A 19,192-nucleotide genomic window follows, 5' to 3' on the forward strand; every position below is an offset into this window, starting at 1 on the left:
ACAATATTTTTAAGATACGTTTTCGGGTGATTTGAATTTGGGAGGTCATAACCCTATCAGGATTTGGGAATTTGAGAAAACCCCCAGAATGAAAGTTGTAGATAATTAAAATATCTTTCCAACCATAGGTCGTAGGTCTAGATGTGACATCGAGATAAGGAGATATGGACATTTTAAGGCAGAAAGGTTGAGCTGAACAGTGAATTCGGCCCAACCCAATTCCAACTCGGGTCAGGCCCATTATCCATGATATTTAATGAATATTTTCAGCTTCTCCTTTATTTTTTAGACCAAAATTTCCAAAATTTTCAGAGATAGAGAGAGAGAGGAGAGGTAGAGAGAGAAATCAAATTTTGATCACAATCTAAGCCCCAAACCGCGAAGCTCATGAAGAGAAAAGAGTTGTACGTCGCGTTGCCTTCAATTTGAGCTAAAAATCAGCCAAGAAGGAGAGGGTGGAAGTGGTTGCTGCATACTTAAGGTAATATTAAGGTCCATTTTTCATTGTTAACAAGTTTATTTAGAGTTTTAACGGATTAGAACGGAGAAAATAGCATTATAAACTCATTTGTTGTTTTGTTAGGATTTATGGATTAAGGGGATGTTTTAGGTGGATTAAATGGATGGAATTAGCTGAGTTATGATGTATAATAGTTGTTGATATTGTTGTTGATGTTGTTGATAAGTTATTGTTCTTGAATCTGGGAGAATAAAGTGTATAAAGATATTGTATACAAAGCGTATACCGGGCTGTTTTGTGCCGATATTTTGGGCTGTTTTGTGTAATTTTTGTGGATGTTTTGTGAAAATATTTTGGGACCGTTTTATGTAATTTTCGTGGTTGTTTTGTGACAATCTTTTGGGACTGTTTTATGTAATTTTCGTGGCTATTTTGTGACTATATTTTGGAGCTGTTTGGTATAATATTTGTGGCTGTTTTACGATGATATTTTGGGGACTATTTTATGGTCATTATGGACTATTTTTTGGGCTAGAATATCGGGGGATTGGCTGTAGTTGTTGCTGTTATATTATGGATATACGGAAATAAAGAAGTGTATACAAGCATTGGCATCCGAATGTATATTGGGCTATTTTGGGAGTAATTTAAGAATGGATTTAATTCTAGTTTGATATGAAGTTGTTGGTATTGTTGTTGTTGGTATTTTTATTGATGTTTGGCTAAGTTGGAATTTTGAGGATTGTTAAGTTTACAGGGGAAATGCTGCCCGAATTTTGTTAAGTTTCATTCGTACTTGGATTGGTTAGTAAGTGATGTGGATAATCTAACTGTGGCCTATGTTATCTTAATTTTAGACCTGCGAGCTCGAGAAGTAGACGTTGGACATTAGATAGAGTTCAAGGTATGCGAGGCTAGTCCTTTCTTTCTATGGCATGAATCTTATAGCTTGACTCTTTTTTCCTCCTCCATGAGTTCCTTAAGTTCCGAAAAATATGAGTCTATGTCCATAATTAGCCACACAAGGTAATGAGTAATAGAGTAAAGTATAGAAATCCCAATACTCATGTTGTGATGATCCTGTGATGTTAATGATGCTATTTATTGCTTACACTCACCTTATATGCTAATTCCTTCGAGGTGAGGCAGGATATCAATGAATGTTCCATAATGACATCGGAAGCCACCGACCTTACGTCACTCCGATATAGTTATGGCTTTTGATTGGGCTCTTATGCATGCTTTATATATATGTATGTATTTTCTCACACCACGCCGCGGTATAGTCGGCCGGGCAGGCACGTAGATGTGCACACCACTATAGTGGGCAGCTTATACCCCGGACGCGGGAGGCCTGGACGCAGGCTATGATTATCACACCGCTCCTACATGGACGGGCAGCTTATACATTATCACACCTTACCTATATGGACGGGCAGCTTATATATGTATACATACGTGACATGATAATGATTATGAGTAAGTCAGCATGCATTATTTCAGTTATATTTGATAGCTAGTACAGATTGCTCTTTCTTGATGCCTCCTTATCTCATTGATGCCTTCATATTTCATTGATATATTGTTACTGTTTATGCCTCTCATACTCAGTACAATATTCGTACTGACGTCCGTTTTCTTCGGACGCTGTGTTCATGCCCACAGGTAGACAGAGAGGTGAGCTTGATCCAGATTCTTAGTAGCTGTCAGCTGATTGAGAGCACTCCATTGTTCGGAGGTGCTTATGTTTATTCTTTTTGTTCTTTTATGTATTTCGCGCACGACGGAGTCTTATTCCGTCTATATGTATAATATGTCAGTAGAGGCTCGTAGACGCGCAGTGTGGGTTAGATGGTCTTACAAGATTACTATGTTATATTTGTATATGTTATTTTGATGGCCTAAGGGGCACATGTATATAAAATCATTTGTATTGTCAAATGAAAAATGGTTGTCTTATGATTATGAGATTATGAATGATAAAGAAATGTAAATTGGTTATGACGAGTGAGGAAACGAGCGGTGCTCGGTGGCTAGCCCCGGGTACCCGTCGCGGCCCTAGTCAGGTCGTGACAAATATCTTTTAGTATATGAGGAGTTTTGAAGCAAAGCAAAAGCCTAAATTGAAGTTCATGAAGTCTAGTTTCCAATGCAATAAACCACGACGTCGGCATAGAGAATTATGGACGTTAGAAGTTAGGCGGGCCGAGCAGGGGACTGCACTGTGCGGACGCACACTGTCGCGCGCTGCTACAGTGCTACAGTGCCACCGACTTCAACCTACTATATAAAGGTTAAAACCCCCATTTTTCTCCATAATAATTCCCTAAAAAGCTCTAGAAAGTTCAGGTAGCATATGAGAGCTTATATATCACATAAAAGTGAGCATTTTGAGTAATTTCAAGTTACGGAGTATTAATCGAGGTCCGGACAACGTGTAGTCACGATTATAGTTTCGTTTTGTGTTAGAATTGGCTTGGAAACAAAGTAAATGTTGAAGATCCTCTTATTCTAGCAAGGATAAGGTACAAATCTCTCTTTCTTAATAATGATTTAGGAATAATTACGAGAATAAGGGTTATAAATTGTTATGTTGGCGTATGGATTGAGATTTGAAGATAGTTTGGATGTAATTGTACATATTTATCTCGTAGAATTTTGATAATACTGTTATTGATGTTATTGGTATTGTTTGGGAGTTGTTTTGGTATTTGGAGGAAGTAGATAATATCGGGGAGTTGCTGCCCAAATTTTCGTAACTCAAATTAATCTTCGATAACTAGTACACACAAGTTGATGGGAAATATGATGAAAGCATGATTAAAAATGTATTTCCCGCTATATAGGTTGGGTGAAGGGCGAGCATCGGAGTAAAGGATTCCCTGAGTAGGAGCTTGACGAATAAGGTATGTAAGGTGTTTGTTTCTCTCTCTTTCCTTGGCACGAATCCAACTAGAGTATCAATATGAGCGTTCCATAATAAAATCACTCCATTCCCATATCATGTAGCTTAAATCTTGATGTCTCAATTATTTGATTGATTCTTGGTATGTTATCATGTTTATCGTCATTAAGTTACTTCTTTGGAATCGATACAAACTTGTCACACCCCTACGAGGAGTATGACGGGCTCCGACCCGTAGGCCGGGAACCACCTGACTTATTCGTCACTTTGAACATTATAAACCATAACTCAAAGAACACCTGCGCACAAAAAAGGCCCAAAGACAGGAATATCCGATCATTCAAAGACCTAGGTTTATATGCGGACCGACAAGGTCGCCACAACATAATGTATATTATAAAGCTGACAAGGCTAACAATAAAGTATCAAGAGCTCAAAATAAGGCTGACGAAGCCACCTATATATGATACAACAATATGAATTGGTGAAGCCACAAAATATCTAACTGTACACACACATTCTACAAAACATCTAACTGTACACACACATCTATGAGCCTCTATATAGAATGCAAATGATAATAAGGACAATCCCAAATAGACTGTAGCTCCGAAGTAAGTGGAGTGCTCCTGAGAATTCGCCGATAGAACACCTACGAGTCCGATCCGTCTCCCCGCCTACCCGCGAGCATAAGCGCAATGCCGTCCACAAGAAAAAACGCGCATTTAATAATGTACTGAGTATGTAAGGCATGAATAACACTGTAATATAGATATGAAAGGTAACATGGAATAAAAGAGATAACCTGTACATCTGGATGCCTCATAAGACAGATGTCATGCATGTTTAGCCTTTTAAAAAAACATTTTTATACATATATATAGTACCATGCCCGGCCATTAAGGCTCGGTGTCATATATATAGTATCATGCCCGGCCATTAAGGCTCGGTGTTATTATCATTAGCTCGTGTCCGAGCCTCCCGCGTCCGGGGCAATATCATAACATGTCTACTGCAGTGGTGTGCACATCTACGTGCCAAGCTCGACCGACTATAGCGCAGCCGCGGTGCGAGAAAATACATACACACACACACACACACACACACACACACACACACACACACACACACACATATATATATATATATATATATATATATATATATATATATATATATATATATATATATATATAAAGCATGCATGAGAGCCCAATCAAAAGCCACAACTATATCGGATTGACGTAAGGTCGGTAGCCTCCGATTATATTATGGATCAATCATCATCATTTATCCCACCTTGGAGGAGCAATTATTATCAGGTGAGATCAACAACAATGAATAAAATTGAGAAAATCATTAAATAAGCTCAATAATCTCATAATAGCATTAAAATAATAAGATTTGGAATTTCTAGAATTATGATCATCATCATCGTGTTCATCATAGAAAACATCTCCTTTTATGTACATAAGATGTTTTTAAGAATCATGAACTTCTAACTTTTGGAAGTAAGAGAGCTATGAAAACATATATGGAATCATAAAATAGGAATCATGCCTTCTGAGAAAAATCATAAGATAAGATCAACATCAACAACTATACTCAAAAATCTTAAAACCAGCTCAGTAATCTCATAATGACATTAAAACCATAACTTTGGAATCTCTAGAAATGGGATCATCATAATCGTCCTCATGGTCCTTATAGAAAACATTCATCTTTAGCATCATAAGGATCTTGAAAATCATGAACTGCTAGTATTTTCAGAAATCAGGTATTATGGAAGTCGTGTATGCGTTCATAGGAAAAGAATCATGCCTTTAAGAGAAAGAAGGACAGCCTTAACAAACCTAGAAGATAATTTCTCGACTTCCAACTTACTTCCTGTCTTGCAATTCACTTAAGATCATTCTTAGCCTTGTAATCTACATATACAACCATTCATACTATTGTTAGGCTCATCTTCATACGCTCGTCTTAAACCCTTAATTTAAATCCATTTAGAAGCTGCCGAAATTCTACAAAAGATCTCCTCTGTTTATATACCTTGCCCGAAATCATAATATCAACAACCAATCGACGACAAAAATACCAACATCATCAACACCATTATCCATATCAATATATTTTCTAAAACATCCCACACGATGTTTTCCAAATTTTTCAACTAATCAACTTGTGATACTACTATTTAATAACTTTATTTCCGTAAAGAGGCCAAAATTGATACTGATAAAGAGAGATTCATACCTTGTCCTTGTTAGAACAATAATATCTCTAATTTCCACCTTGAATTCAAGCCGAAATCCACCGCAAAACGATACTATAATCACACTATATGTTGTCCGGACCTCGATTAATACTCCGTAACTTGAAATTACTCAAAATCCTTACTTTTCTATGATATATAGGCTCTCATATGTTTGATGAACTTTCTAGAGCATTTGGGAAATTTTTTGTGAAGAAAAAATGGGGTTTTGCCCCTTATATAGTGTGCCACAATCGGCATCACTGTAGCACCACTGTAGCAGCGCGACCTACTCTGCCCGCCTAATTTGTAACGTCCATAATTCTCTACTTCGATATCGTATCAATGAGTGGTTTGTCATGTTGGAAACTAGACTTGACAAACTTAGTTTTAGGCTTTTGAAACACCTTAAAACTCCTATTATACTAGGAGATATATCCCTCCAAATTTGACTAAAAATTTGCCTAAAATCCTGCCAACTTTTTTTAAATTTTTGTCAAACTTATTTTCTTCGATGTGCTTGATCTCGAAATCTTTCGAAACTCTCCATACATGATATTTATCACTAATCATACTTGATAATGGTAATGTCCTTTGGTTCCAAGGTTGTCCTTCCCGATTACAACTTACAAGATCATAATTCATCATTTACTTAAACAATATATTTATTAATGCTTCGTTCCTCACACTCCAAAGTTATTTTACCTAGTCATATCTCGACATACTTATATTCAAATTTAACCAAAGGCTTCTTGAGATACGGGGTGTAACACTGAAAGTGCAGGAACATTCTACCTCTATTCAAAAACATTCGTCCTCAAACATTGAGGTAGAGTTCGCTCTGAGGTAGATGTCAATGTTCTTACCTGTATTTATCGGTATTTACTTTACTTACTTGCAGTCTTACTTTCTCATTTAAAATTTAACTTATCTGAATTACGCAGTTTATCCTTCTTCTTTTGTGGCAAAAATTTACGCCCGTACTCAAGGTCGTCTCTTTTCTTATTATCTGTCTGTCTACTAACTCTTTATGCTTTATCATGCTCATTGTCTCTTCAGCCTTCGTTGTTTACATTCTTGTATGCCCTTTCATCTAGTACTTACCACATACTTTTATCCAATTTTGATCCCATATTCTTTTTATTCAGAAATTCTTGTTCTCTTCGATCTCCACGTATCTTTCTTACATTTTACAGATGTCCCAAGCCTTTGTATTCTTGGAGTTTACTTATTCTTATTCTTCCTCCCTTAAAGATAACCTCAAGACTGGTCACATTTTAGCATCCTTTGCTTTCTATAGCAGTCGAATTAATCTTTGCGGTACTTTATCTTTCAGCTAGTTTAACATCGAAATGTCTCTCTTAATTTCTTTTTCCTTCAATTGGACTTCTGGAACTTGGTAACTAACGGTAATTCTTGTACTTATATCAAAAGCATCTCAAACCTCTTCTTTAATGATTCCTTTCCTTTAATTTACTCTTAAAATTCCTGATCCTTAGTTCGGCTAATAATTTAGGGGTGAATTCAGAAATTTATCGAAGAATAACCAAGATTCCTAGTCATGCAGTGAATTTGAATCTTTTTATTCTTTCCTTTGTCTGTAACCTTCATTCATCCCTTTTTCCAATAAGAGCCATCATATTGCTTGTTCTATGAAGTCTTATTGTCACCACCTTGTTCCAATCAAAATTGATATCCTTTGATAATTTCCTTTGGGTTTCTCCTTCTACTTTTAACCTTTGCCCGATTCTAACTTAATAAGTCTTTCCCATAGTTTGACGCAATTATCTGTCATTTTGGTTTATCAATCAAGTGGATCTCTTAATTCCTTAAATGTCCATCTCCTTTATTTATATCCTTGAATCCTTTTCCTGCAATCTTATCTTCATCTACTTCCATGACTTCAACTTCCGTTGACTTAGTCCCTCCTGTTTCGCAGCCCTCTATTTCTTTACTGGTGGAGAACTTTCTTATTTGGATATGACACTTTTCCTTGCTTGCTTCTCTAGTGCTACTTTATATTATCCCTCTTAGTACTAATCGATTTTATATATATATCATCTCATCTCCTTTTTAATGCTTTTGTCGACCTCCTTAATTCCTTACAATGTCATCATAGTTCCACCTATGGTAGCGCCCAGATGGCTTGCAATAGCATTTCCTTGCTAATGGCTTATTATTCTCATTAATTACTCTACTTCAGATTACTCATCCAATGCGTTAAAAATACCATAGCTAAGGGATTTATATTCAAATGGGACTCAATTCAACCCATACAACAACCTCAGCGCCACCCCTTATATACTTGTATACAAAGATTTTCTTATCATCATTGTTATCCCTCATAAAAAAATTATACCCACAACATACTAATGATCATATCTCAAGCTAATTTACTATTCAAAATATCGTCAAATCCATGGTTGAATCTTTCCTCCAATTTCCTCTCCTCCAATCGTAACATTATTGCAAAATAACTCATAAACATAAGACTAAAATAAAATCTTATTGAATCACGACTTCCTTTTAAAACGAGTATGCTTCCCTATTTAAGTCCTTGGCTCTCCTATACCAGTGGCTAATTAAAACTTAACTAGCTTCCATTCTTCTTCAAATATTTATTATCGTCCCCACACCATTTTAATAGCCGTTTCATCAAGACGATTATTTATATGGTTCTATGACATATACTCTTCACGATTTAATATAAACGGTGACTTATGATTTCACAACGCATGAGGTATTTCTAGTCTCAGGCAGTACTGCTGTCACGCTATCCATAGGCATACTGTCTTTCTTTGTTTTGACGATCATTGAAATTCCTATAAATATTCCTCTTTTAAAACTCTCATCTCTTCCAAAGGCTACGATTTCTCTTTACTAATCTCGATTGTCCCTGATACTTATCCTTGGTCATTTCTTCTGTTACCTTTTTGGGGCACGTTTACTGCATATTTAATTGTAACCAAAAATTTCTCTGGTACGAGCAATTCGAATCATAGCCCGAAACAAAACATATTGCATTGACAAAACTTATTTCCTTGATTTTCTAAACCTTCATTATCTTGTCATGCGTCCTTTCCTATGTCTATCTCATAATATACTTGCATTTAGTCCATTTCCACTTTTCTTTAGCACATCCTTGCTATATTAGTTCATCTCGAATTTTGACTCCTTCAACCCGGTACATTTCCTTCTTTTGTACTTGGGAATATTCTAATTCGTCTAAGAATATTCTCATATACCAGTAACATTCTAGTATTGACCGTCTTTGGTAGTTATTTGGCCGACCCTAGTGATCCTTCAACTCCTCTAGTCCATGTAATGCCGGAGTTACTTACATCGCATGTGTTGACTTATTTCTCTTTTGCTAACTGGATTCTTGTATCAAGTCATCCATACATATTGGACACAACTCAAACCACTTCCTTCCTTCATGCCTAATAGTCCCCTAGGTTAATGAATCAATGGTGACATCGGAATTCCTTAGGCTGCTTATAGAATGCCTAACTATACCATGCTCCTTCAGCCGCAATTTTCCTTCATAGCCATCCTTTTACCAGTACCCTTGAGATTCTTCTTACTCTTAGTTCCCGATTCCGAGTTGGGTTTATACCATACCAAAGACAAGTCAATACTCTCTCTCATTCATTCTCACGATTCGTCCTTTCCTTTATTTAGCTCATAGTGTCCCATAGTTTCTCTTAACTAATTGTTTGTATCATAATCATGCGTCATAATCCTTATAATGGCCCGCCGATTCTTATTCTCATCATGAAATTTTAGTAAAATAAACCCTTTTCTTTCTTCCTTCGTTCATTTCTTATTCCCTTTACGATACCATAGCTTGCTCGTATGTGCGTCTATTCCTCATATATTTGTCCTATTTCCTTTATAATCACATCTCTATTCCAAGTCCACTGTCGTATGCCATCACTGTCTACCTTTGGCCAACCTTACTAATTTATTAAGCTTTCTCTTATCGTCACCGACCACATAATTTCCTTTAATTAATTTATAACTACATTTTCTCGTACTTCTGTCCTCAAGGTCCTCCTTGATTTCCTTTGCTCTTAAAGTGCTCTTTCCCGTTTGCCACTTAATAATATCTACTTAGAAGTTTGTAGAATATTCCACTATGAGTACAAAATAAATATATATATATATATATATATATATATATATATATACTTCTAGGGTGGAACTTTCCCGTACTCGTTAACTTCCTTTTCCATGTCAATATCACTTTATTATCTCTCACTAACCAATCTAATCTATAAATCGTAATACTGTATTTGAGTTTCTAATGTCAACTTTCTTCATGTTTCCAATAGGTCGCAATCCTCTGAAATCTCAGATGCAACTCATCTCAGTTTCTTAACTACTAATCATTTTTCTCTCTAGGGTTCCTCCTTTAAATTAAATTAAAATCACTCTAAAACTTCTCTTTGAAAGCATCTCATAGTTGTTCCTTCAATCATGACTTACCAAGCGGCTGATGGTCACATTTTCCCTTTACTCTTTCTCTATAGACATGCAAACAATTCATTTTGTTAAAGTTTCGGCAGAGTTTCCTTTATAATTCATACTACCCCATTCCTGCAGACAGCCTAGAAAACACATCCAATGCCCCACAGAGCAATCACAAATACCCATAATATCTTGCTCAAGTTCTTATATCAACGTCTATTCATATTAATAAAATAGGAAACATACCTTTCGAATGAACAACTTCAATTCTTAGCAATTTCATCGTAGTGGCATAATCAACTGCTTATCCATGATGAAAACATTTGGGTTATGTCATATTCCGTATTTTTATACGTCGAGTTATTCGCAAGAGAATCGACTCAAATTAGAGAGGGGATCATTTTCGGATACGAAATAGGAACCTTTAATTTTCAATTTTAATTAGAACATAAATTGTTTACAAATTTTATTTAGTGTAAAAATATTATTAGAGGTTAGGGATTAATTAATTGTGATTAGATTATTAAGTGAGAATTAGTGATTAATTAAAATTAATTAAGCCTAATTACTAAAGTGGGCCCCACCCGAATTACAAAAAATAACCAAGAAGTGGATTAGTGAGTCACAAGGGAGGAGGCACGTGTCACCCTATAGGCAAGAATATATATATATATGAACAATGGTGAACAAATTCACATTTTGATTTCATTTTCAAGAAATTAAACTTAGAGGAAAATAATCACAATTCATCCATGGCTGCTCTCGGCCAGCCATGGTGTTGAAAATTTTTTTGATTCTTGAATATTTTGATCAAGTTTCAAGTGCATTACAAGTTCAAGGAGGTGATAGCAACATTGGAAATTAAGTTGGGGAAGAAGAAATTGTAAAATTGGAGCAATTGAGCGTAGAAATTCCTCCGAGAAAAATTTCGTAAGAATTTCTTATTTTGTGGTGTAATTGTGTTAATAGTGTTGCAATGGAATTATTAAAATTGGATTGGACGAAATTGGAAGTAAGAAAAAGGCATAAAATTGATGTTATATGAAATTGTGGGTTGAAATGGATTCAGAAATGTTGTTGGGTTGTTAGAATTGTTTGTGGGCTGAATTGTAAGAATTTTGTAGGTATATCTCTACTGTTGGTATTTCTGTGATGACAAGAGAATAATTGGAAATTCGGGTTAGGCGAATATATAGGGAAAATGCTGCCCGATTTTTCGTTAAGTCCTTAACTAATGAAAAACCCCAAACGAGAAAGTATGAGTTAAGGAATAAGTTCTATAAGCGATGAGCTGCGGAATTACGAACTAGAAAGTATAGTACTAACGATAGCGTTACTTTTATATTAAATAGGTTAAAAGGGGCGACGAAGCGAACGGGTTTGCGATTAGTCGTTAACAGGTATGTAAAGTTATCCCTTCTTTCTTTTGGATGTCTTAGATTTAGGTGATGAATGATATGAGCTTTAGGGTAATCCTATTCATAAGTCTTGAGTGTAATTCATGATTCACTTCTTGATATTAGAACTCTTAAGTGATTGAGTTATTGCCCCTCGAATCCTCTATACGTTGGATAGTAGTTGGGATGTAAAAGTTCCTATTCTTAAATACTCTATGACAATTAATGTCCTTGACTTTCAATAGCTGTTTTGCATTATCTTAATACATGACATATGATTCCTGAGGCTCTATTTGATATAGTTCATATTGACATTCAAAGAATACTTAACATGGCTATTGCCTTGATATTCGAGTGTTAGTTAGTCTACTTATTCTGTTGAGTCTCAGATGATGATTTAATTGCATATGGCTGCTCATGATATTCTACTCGTGCATACTGTTATTGTATCATTCACCGAGTCCCGGGTTGGGTATGTATTCGTGCACAGTTTCACTACATTATTCACCGAGTCCCTCACTAGAGGGCCGGGTACGTTATATGATGATATGATGATATGATGATGTGATGATACGATGATATGATTATGGCACCGAGTCCCATGATGGGCCGGGTACGGTATACGTGTACACATCTTTATTCACCGAGTCCCTTACTAGAGGGCCAGGTACGGTATATGTATATGATGATATGATGATATGGCACCGAGTCTCATAATGGGCCGAGTACGGTATATGATAATGACATGCATGATTTTGTTTCGTAAGGCACAGGTACAATGATTTCTTGATTATTATACTTGTCTGCTGGAATCTCTACTTCAGTTATGATCCTTCTTATTGTATTTCATGCTTTATCTCGTACTGACCCCCTTTCTTCGGGGGGCTGCGTTTCATGCCCGCAGGTGCAGATACTCGCTTTGGTGATCCGCCAGCTTAGGACTTCTATTCAGCTGTCTTGGAGTGCTCCATTGTCCCGGAGCCTAGACTTTTGGTACAGATCCTTTTGATGTATATATATGTTTATCCAGGGGTACGGCGGGGCCCTGTCCCGTCATATGTTACTGTTGATACTCTTAGAGGTCTGTAGACATATGTGTGGGTTGTATATAGATGTTGTTCGGCTGTGTTAGCATGACTTGCATTTTGGGACGTTCCCGCTCGTAGTGATAGCCTTGGTCGGCTTGCGTATATTCATATTTTGGGATGTTGTATGTAATGGAAGCCTTGTCGGCTTGCGTATGTATAGTTGGGAAGTTCCCATACGTTATGACAGCCTTGTCGGCTTGTGTACTATGTTATTTTTTTTATGGTTGTGACTCCTCAGGAGACAGGTTGCCTTGATATATGTATGTGATGTCCTGAGATAACGTTATGTTTTCGCACGTTCCCAGGCTATGTTTAGTTTTAGTTTGATTATGTCTAACATATATGTATATGAGTGCCCAGCTCGGGCACTAGTCATGGCCTACGGGGTTGGGTCATGACAGGTAAGGATCAGGGACATCACATCCTATGATTTAGCTCTATGGCACGATCTAAGATAAGAAAGAAAGGTCAATGGTTCCTAAATGCCCTGTAGCCTTTTGTTTATAAGTGTGGCGCACTTACACCCATAAATAAGACTCTACTGGATACGGCTCGTAGACATTCCCTAGGATGAACTGCTCTGATACCAATTTATCACACCCCTACGAGGAGTATGACGGGCTCCGACCTGTTGGCCGGGAACCACCTGACTTATCCATTACTTTGAAAATTATAAACCATAACTCAAAGAACACCTGCACGCAGAAAAGGCCCAACACAGGAATATCCGATCATTCAGCACATAGGTTCATATGCGTACCGACAAGGTCACCACAACATAACGTATATCATAAAGCCAGCAAGCCTAACAGTAAAGTATCAAGAGCTCAAAATAAGGCCGACGAGGCTACCAATATATGATACAACAATATGAATCGGTGGAACTACAAAACATCTAACTGTACACACGTTCTATAAAACATCTAACTGTACACACACGTCTACGAGCCTGTACATAGAATACAAATGATAATAAGGACAATACCAAATAGACTGCAGCTCCGAAGTAAGTGGAGTGTTCCTGAGAATTCGCTGATAGAACACCTACGAGTCTGATCCGTCTCCCTGCCTACCTGCGGGTATGAGCGCAGCGTCCACAAGAAGGAACGTCAATCCGAATAATGTATTGAGTATGTAAGACATGAATAAAAACATAATATAGATATAAAAGGTAACATGGAATAAGAGAGATAACCTGTACATCTGGATGCCTCATAAGGCGGGTGCCATGCATACTTAGCCTTTTAAAAAAAAACATTTTTATACATATACATAGTATCATTGCCGGCCATTAAGGCTCGATTTTATCATCATTAGCTTGCGTCCAAGCCTCTCGCGTCCGGGGAAATATCATAACATGCCCACTGCAGTGGTGTGCATATCTATGTGCCATGCTCGGCCGACTATAGCGCGGCGCGGTGTGAGAAAATACATACATATATACAAAGCATTCATTAGAGCCCAATCAAAATCCACAACTATATCGGAGTGACGTATGGTCTGTAGCCTCCGATTATATTATGGATCAATCATCATCATTTATCCCACCTTGAAGAAGTAATTATTATCAGGTGAGATCAACAACAATAAATAAAATTGAGAAAATCATGAAATAAGCTCAATAATCTCATAATAGCATTAAAATCATAAGGTTTGGAATTTCTAGAATTAAGATCATCATCATGTTCATCATAGAAAACATCTCCTCTTAAGTATCATAAGAAGTTTTTAAGAATCATGAACTTCTAACTTTTGGAAGTAAGAGAGTTATGAAAACATATAAGGAATCATGCCTTTTGAGGAAAATCATAAGATGAGATCAACATCAACAACTATATCAAAAATCTTTAAACCAGCTCAGTAATCTCATAATGACATTAAGACCATAACTTTGGAATCTCTGGAAATGGGATCATCAAAATCGTCCTCATGGTCCTTATAGAAAACATTCGTCTTTAGCATCATAAGGATCTTGAAAATCATGAACTGCTAGTATTTTCAGAAATCAGGTATTATGCAAGTCATGTATGCGTTCATAGGAAAAGAATTATGCCTTTAAGAGAAAGAGGAATAGCCGCCTTTAAGAGAAAGAGGAATAGCCTTAACATACCTGGAAGATAATTTCTCGACTTCCAACTTACTTCCTACTTGCAATTCACCTAAGATCATTCTTAGCCTTATAATCTACATATACAACCATTCATACTATTTTTAGGCTCATCTTCATACCCTCGTCTTAAACCCTTAATTTAAATCCATTTAGAATCTGCCGAAATTAGAGCAAAGATCTCCCCTGTTTATATTCCTAGCTCGAAATCATAATATCAACAACCGATCAAAAACAACAATACCAACATCATCAACACCATTATCCATATCAATATATTTCCTAAAACATCCCACACGATGTGTTCCAAATTTCTCAACTAACCAACTTGTGATACTACTATTTAATAACTTTATTTCCGCAAAGAGGCTGAAATTGATACCAATAAAGAGAGATTCATAACTTGTCCTTTTTAGAACAATAATATCTCCAATATCCACCTTGAATCCAAGCCGAAATCCACCGCAATACGATACTATAATCACACTATATGTTGTCCGGACCTCGATTAATACTCCGTAACTTGAAATTACTCAAAATCCTCACTTTTATATGATTTACAGGCTCTCATATGTTTGATGAACTTTCGAGAGCATTTGGGAAATTTTTTGTGAAGAAAAAATGGGGTTTTGCCCCTTATATAGTGTGCCAAAGTCGGCATCACTGTAGCAGGGCGACCTACTCTGTCCGCCTAACTTGTAACGTCTATAATTCTCTACTCCGATGTCGTATCGATGAGCGGTTCATTGTGTTGGAAACTAGACTCGACGAACTTCATTTTAGGCTTTTGAAACACCTTAAAACTTCTACTATACTAGGAGATATATCCCTCTAAATTGATTAAAAATCTGCCCAAAATCCTGCCAACTTTTTCCAAATTTTTATCAAACTTATTTTCCTCGATTTGCTTGATCTCGAAATCTTCCGAAACTCTCCATACATGATATTTTCACTAATCATACTTGGTAATGGTCATTTCCATTGGTTCCAAGGTTTTCCTTCCCGGTTACGTCTTATAAGATCATAATTCATCATTTACTTAAACAATATATTTAATAATGCTTCATTCCACACACTCCAACGTTGTTTTACCTAGTCATATCTCGACATACTTACATTCAAATTTAACCAATCCTTCTTTGAGATACGGGGTGTAACACTGAAAGTGCAGGATGTAACATTCTCCCCCCTTCAAAAACATTCATCCTCGAATGTTGAGATAGAGTTCGCTCTGAGGTAGATGTCAATATTCTTACCTGTATTTGTCGGTATTTACTTTACTTACTTGCAGTCTTACTTGCTCATTTAAAACTGAACTTATCTGAATTACGCAGTTTATCCTTCTTCTTTTGTGGCCAAAATTTACGCCCATACTCAAGGTCGTCTCTTTTGTTATTATCTTTCTGTCTACTAACTCTTTATGCTTTATCATTCTCATTGTGTCTTTAGCCTTCGTTGTTTACACTCTTGTATGCCCTTTCATCCAGTACTTACCACATACTTTTATCCAATTATGATCCCATATTCTTTTTATTCAGAAATTCTTGTTCTCTTCGATATCCACGTATCTTTCTAACATTTTACAGATGTCCCAGGCCTTTGTCTTCTTGGAGGTTACTTATTCTTATTCTTCCTCCCTTAAAGATAACCTCAAGACTGGTCACATTTTAGCATCCTTTGCTTTCTATAGCAGTCGAATTAATCTTTGCGGTACTTTATCTTTTAGCTAGTTTAACACCGAAATGTCTCTCTTAATTTCTCTTTCCTTCAATTGGACTTCTGGAACTTGGCTAACTAACCGTAATTCTTGTACTTGTATCAAAAGCATCTCAAACCTCTTCTTTAATAATTCCTTTTCTTCAATTTACTCTTAAAGTTTCTGATCCTTAGTTCAGCAAATGCGTCAAAAATACCATAGCTAAGGGATTTATATTACAATGGGACTCAATTCAACCAATACAACAACCTCAGTGCCACCTCTTATGTACTCGTATACAACATTTTCTTATCAGCATGGTTGTTGTGCACTGTGACTCCCCGTTGTTTACTTCGCTGGGAAATCGTTGCTTTCTTTTTATTACTTCATTTTTTTCTCTGTATGGTTGTTGTGCACTGTGACTGTGCTAATTCCTAGACTGCTTTGACCATTTCTCCCGTTAGTGGCATTTTTTATTAAATTAATAACGAACAAGATACACAATATTCTCCAGAAACTATTTCTGACATTTTTATTACTAAATAATATCGGTTGTGGCCAGAAACACTTCTCCGATTGCCAATGGTATTGTGTTCAACTTTTCTCGACCAACTCGCTACGATCGTTCTGCCCCTGTTGACATTTTACACTTTTTCTTATCATTTGTTAGATTGATTTGGGCAAATACTAAAGTTGAAATGGCCGATGAAGAAATTTTCGTCGATTTCCAAGGTCTCCCATGTACAAAAGACGGGTTTTTTTTTTAAGTTAATTTATTATTTCTTTAATTCATTAGATAGTTATTTATTTTCTTACTAACATTTTTACCAAGTGCACATCTCGAAGACGATACCCGAAGACTTCATCGAATCTTTGTTTGTATTTACTTTCGCGCATTATTTAAAATTGTACAAAACATAAACTTAGAGTAGTGAAAACTTCACTTTAATGTTGGGCTGATATTTAATTACTTGTCACTTCTATGTTTAACTTTAAAGTTCGTTATTCGCTTTAGGCAAGACTTAGGCCATCCACACTTTCATAAATTGATTAGATTGACTCGATATAAACACTCGGTTAATTAACTCACTTTTGACATTTAGACAAAAACATTAGTTCATTCTTTGTTTCAAAGCACATTCTTTATCAATATACTTTTCATACATATATCTTTAGTTTTCCTTAAATATTCAACCTTTTTTACAAGTAATTCTTTCATAAATATTTTTTAATTCTCAAATACGTTTTTTCTATTCTTTGATTAGCTCTTAAAACAAAATCATCCCTTTACGTGAAAGAAGATACAACTCAATTAACTTTCTCATTTTTCAAATACTTTTCCTAAATACAGTTCTTTACACTATATGATTTATATTCGCTCATATTCAACTTTTTATATATTTATATACTTTGACACATTACTCTACATACCCTTTTACACTTTTTACTTTTGTTATAATATATATTCTTTATACTAACAATATACACTCCTTATATACTTATTATACAACCTTTTACACATTTTTTTAATATATATGTTTAATATACATTACATTCTTTGTATGTTTAATATACATATATTCTTTCATATTCTATTATACTCTTTTATACATTCTTTATATAGTTGTCTATATTCTTTACACTAACATTATACCAATAGATGTACACTCTCTATACCAATAGATACACTTTTATACTTACAAGGTACATTTTTATACTCCTTTATACATTCCTTTTTTATATATATACATTCTTTATAGATATTTGATACTTGATATAAATACATTTCTATACACTGTATATACTTAGTATATTATCACCTAGTGTAGCTTTCCATGAAGTCATAACATTTTGAAAACATGTAATAATAATGATAAACGGATAGATAACCCCCCCCCCCCCTTTCAGTATTCAGTTAGACTAATTTTAAGGACTGTCTTCGAACAGGCTTTGAGGGATGCTTAATACCTTCCCCTCCAAGTAACTAAAACTCTTATCTAGAATCTCATAGGTTTTGTGGACTAAAATGGAGTAGACACACAAATACATATAGGTTTCCTGATTTTCCTAAAAAATAAGGTGGCGACTCTAACCCTTTTAAACCAGTTAGAAGAATCGGGAACTTACAAACTATCTTGGATCCGTTCAAAATAGGGCATAACAGATGGCAGGTTACCTCTTACCTCTATTCTCTTTATATCTCCGTTATTCTTATGTCATTGACTCCAGCCTTACATACTCAGTACTTTTATCCGTACTGACTTCCCCTTGCACGGGATGCTACATTTCGTGCTGCAGGCCCTGACAGAGTTATTGGAGAGCAACTGCAGTCGGACTCTCAGCTTCAGCGGTGTCAGCAAGTGTCACTACTCTCGACTTGCTATCTTTTGGTACTTTTCTTGTTACACCTCAGAAATTTCATGTCGTGGTGTCGTAGGTAGACTAGCGCAAGCTTAAGGCGAATGCGGAATTCTCATAGCTATAAGAGGGTGTTTGGCAACTTTAAGGTATGTGCGATAAGATTTTCCATTTATACGACTTGGTGAAACTAAGTTCGTAAAAGGAAGCGAAGTACAAGTTGTGGTTGGGGAAGATTTCGCAGTTATCGAGCTAACAGATATTTAGTAAGGCCTTGACGATGAGTTATGAGGTTCATTAGATCATTAAGGAAATGTTAAACAACTGCCAAGAAGGTTCCATAAGGATTCGAGATCAAACAAAACGATAAGGACAAATCCTCAAAAAATTGGGGATTGTACGGTTATATATACGGACCGTATAATTTATACGGCCCATATACCTGACCGTAGAATCCTTC

At 36.0% G+C, this 19,192-nt stretch overlaps 2 long non-coding RNA genes across 3 annotated transcripts in view; one reads left to right on the forward strand and one right to left on the reverse strand.

Moving 5' to 3' along the window:
- Nucleotides 1–487: 487 nt before the first annotated feature.
- Nucleotides 488–2,425, forward strand: LOC132058539 (uncharacterized). Of its 2 annotated transcripts, none has more exons than XR_009415332.1 (2): nucleotides 488–1,364; nucleotides 1,601–2,425. It is a non-coding gene; the product is annotated as an uncharacterized LOC132058539 (long non-coding RNA). The 2 variants fall into 2 exon arrangements; XR_009415333.1 differs by having other exon boundaries at nucleotides 1,610–2,425.
- Nucleotides 2,426–12,185: 9,760 nt separating this feature from the next.
- Nucleotides 12,186–19,192, reverse strand: part of LOC132058567 (uncharacterized) — an 88,075-nt gene continuing 81,068 nt past the window's right edge. The window contains exon 2 of the long non-coding RNA XR_009415338.1: nucleotides 12,186–12,340. This is a non-coding gene — a long non-coding RNA (uncharacterized LOC132058567). The remainder of the gene's footprint in view (nucleotides 12,341–19,192) is intronic.

This window comes from Lycium ferocissimum, chromosome 1, assembly GCF_029784015.1.
Source record: "Lycium ferocissimum isolate CSIRO_LF1 chromosome 1, AGI_CSIRO_Lferr_CH_V1, whole genome shotgun sequence".
NCBI lineage: Eukaryota > Viridiplantae > Streptophyta > Magnoliopsida > Solanales > Solanaceae > Lycium > Lycium ferocissimum.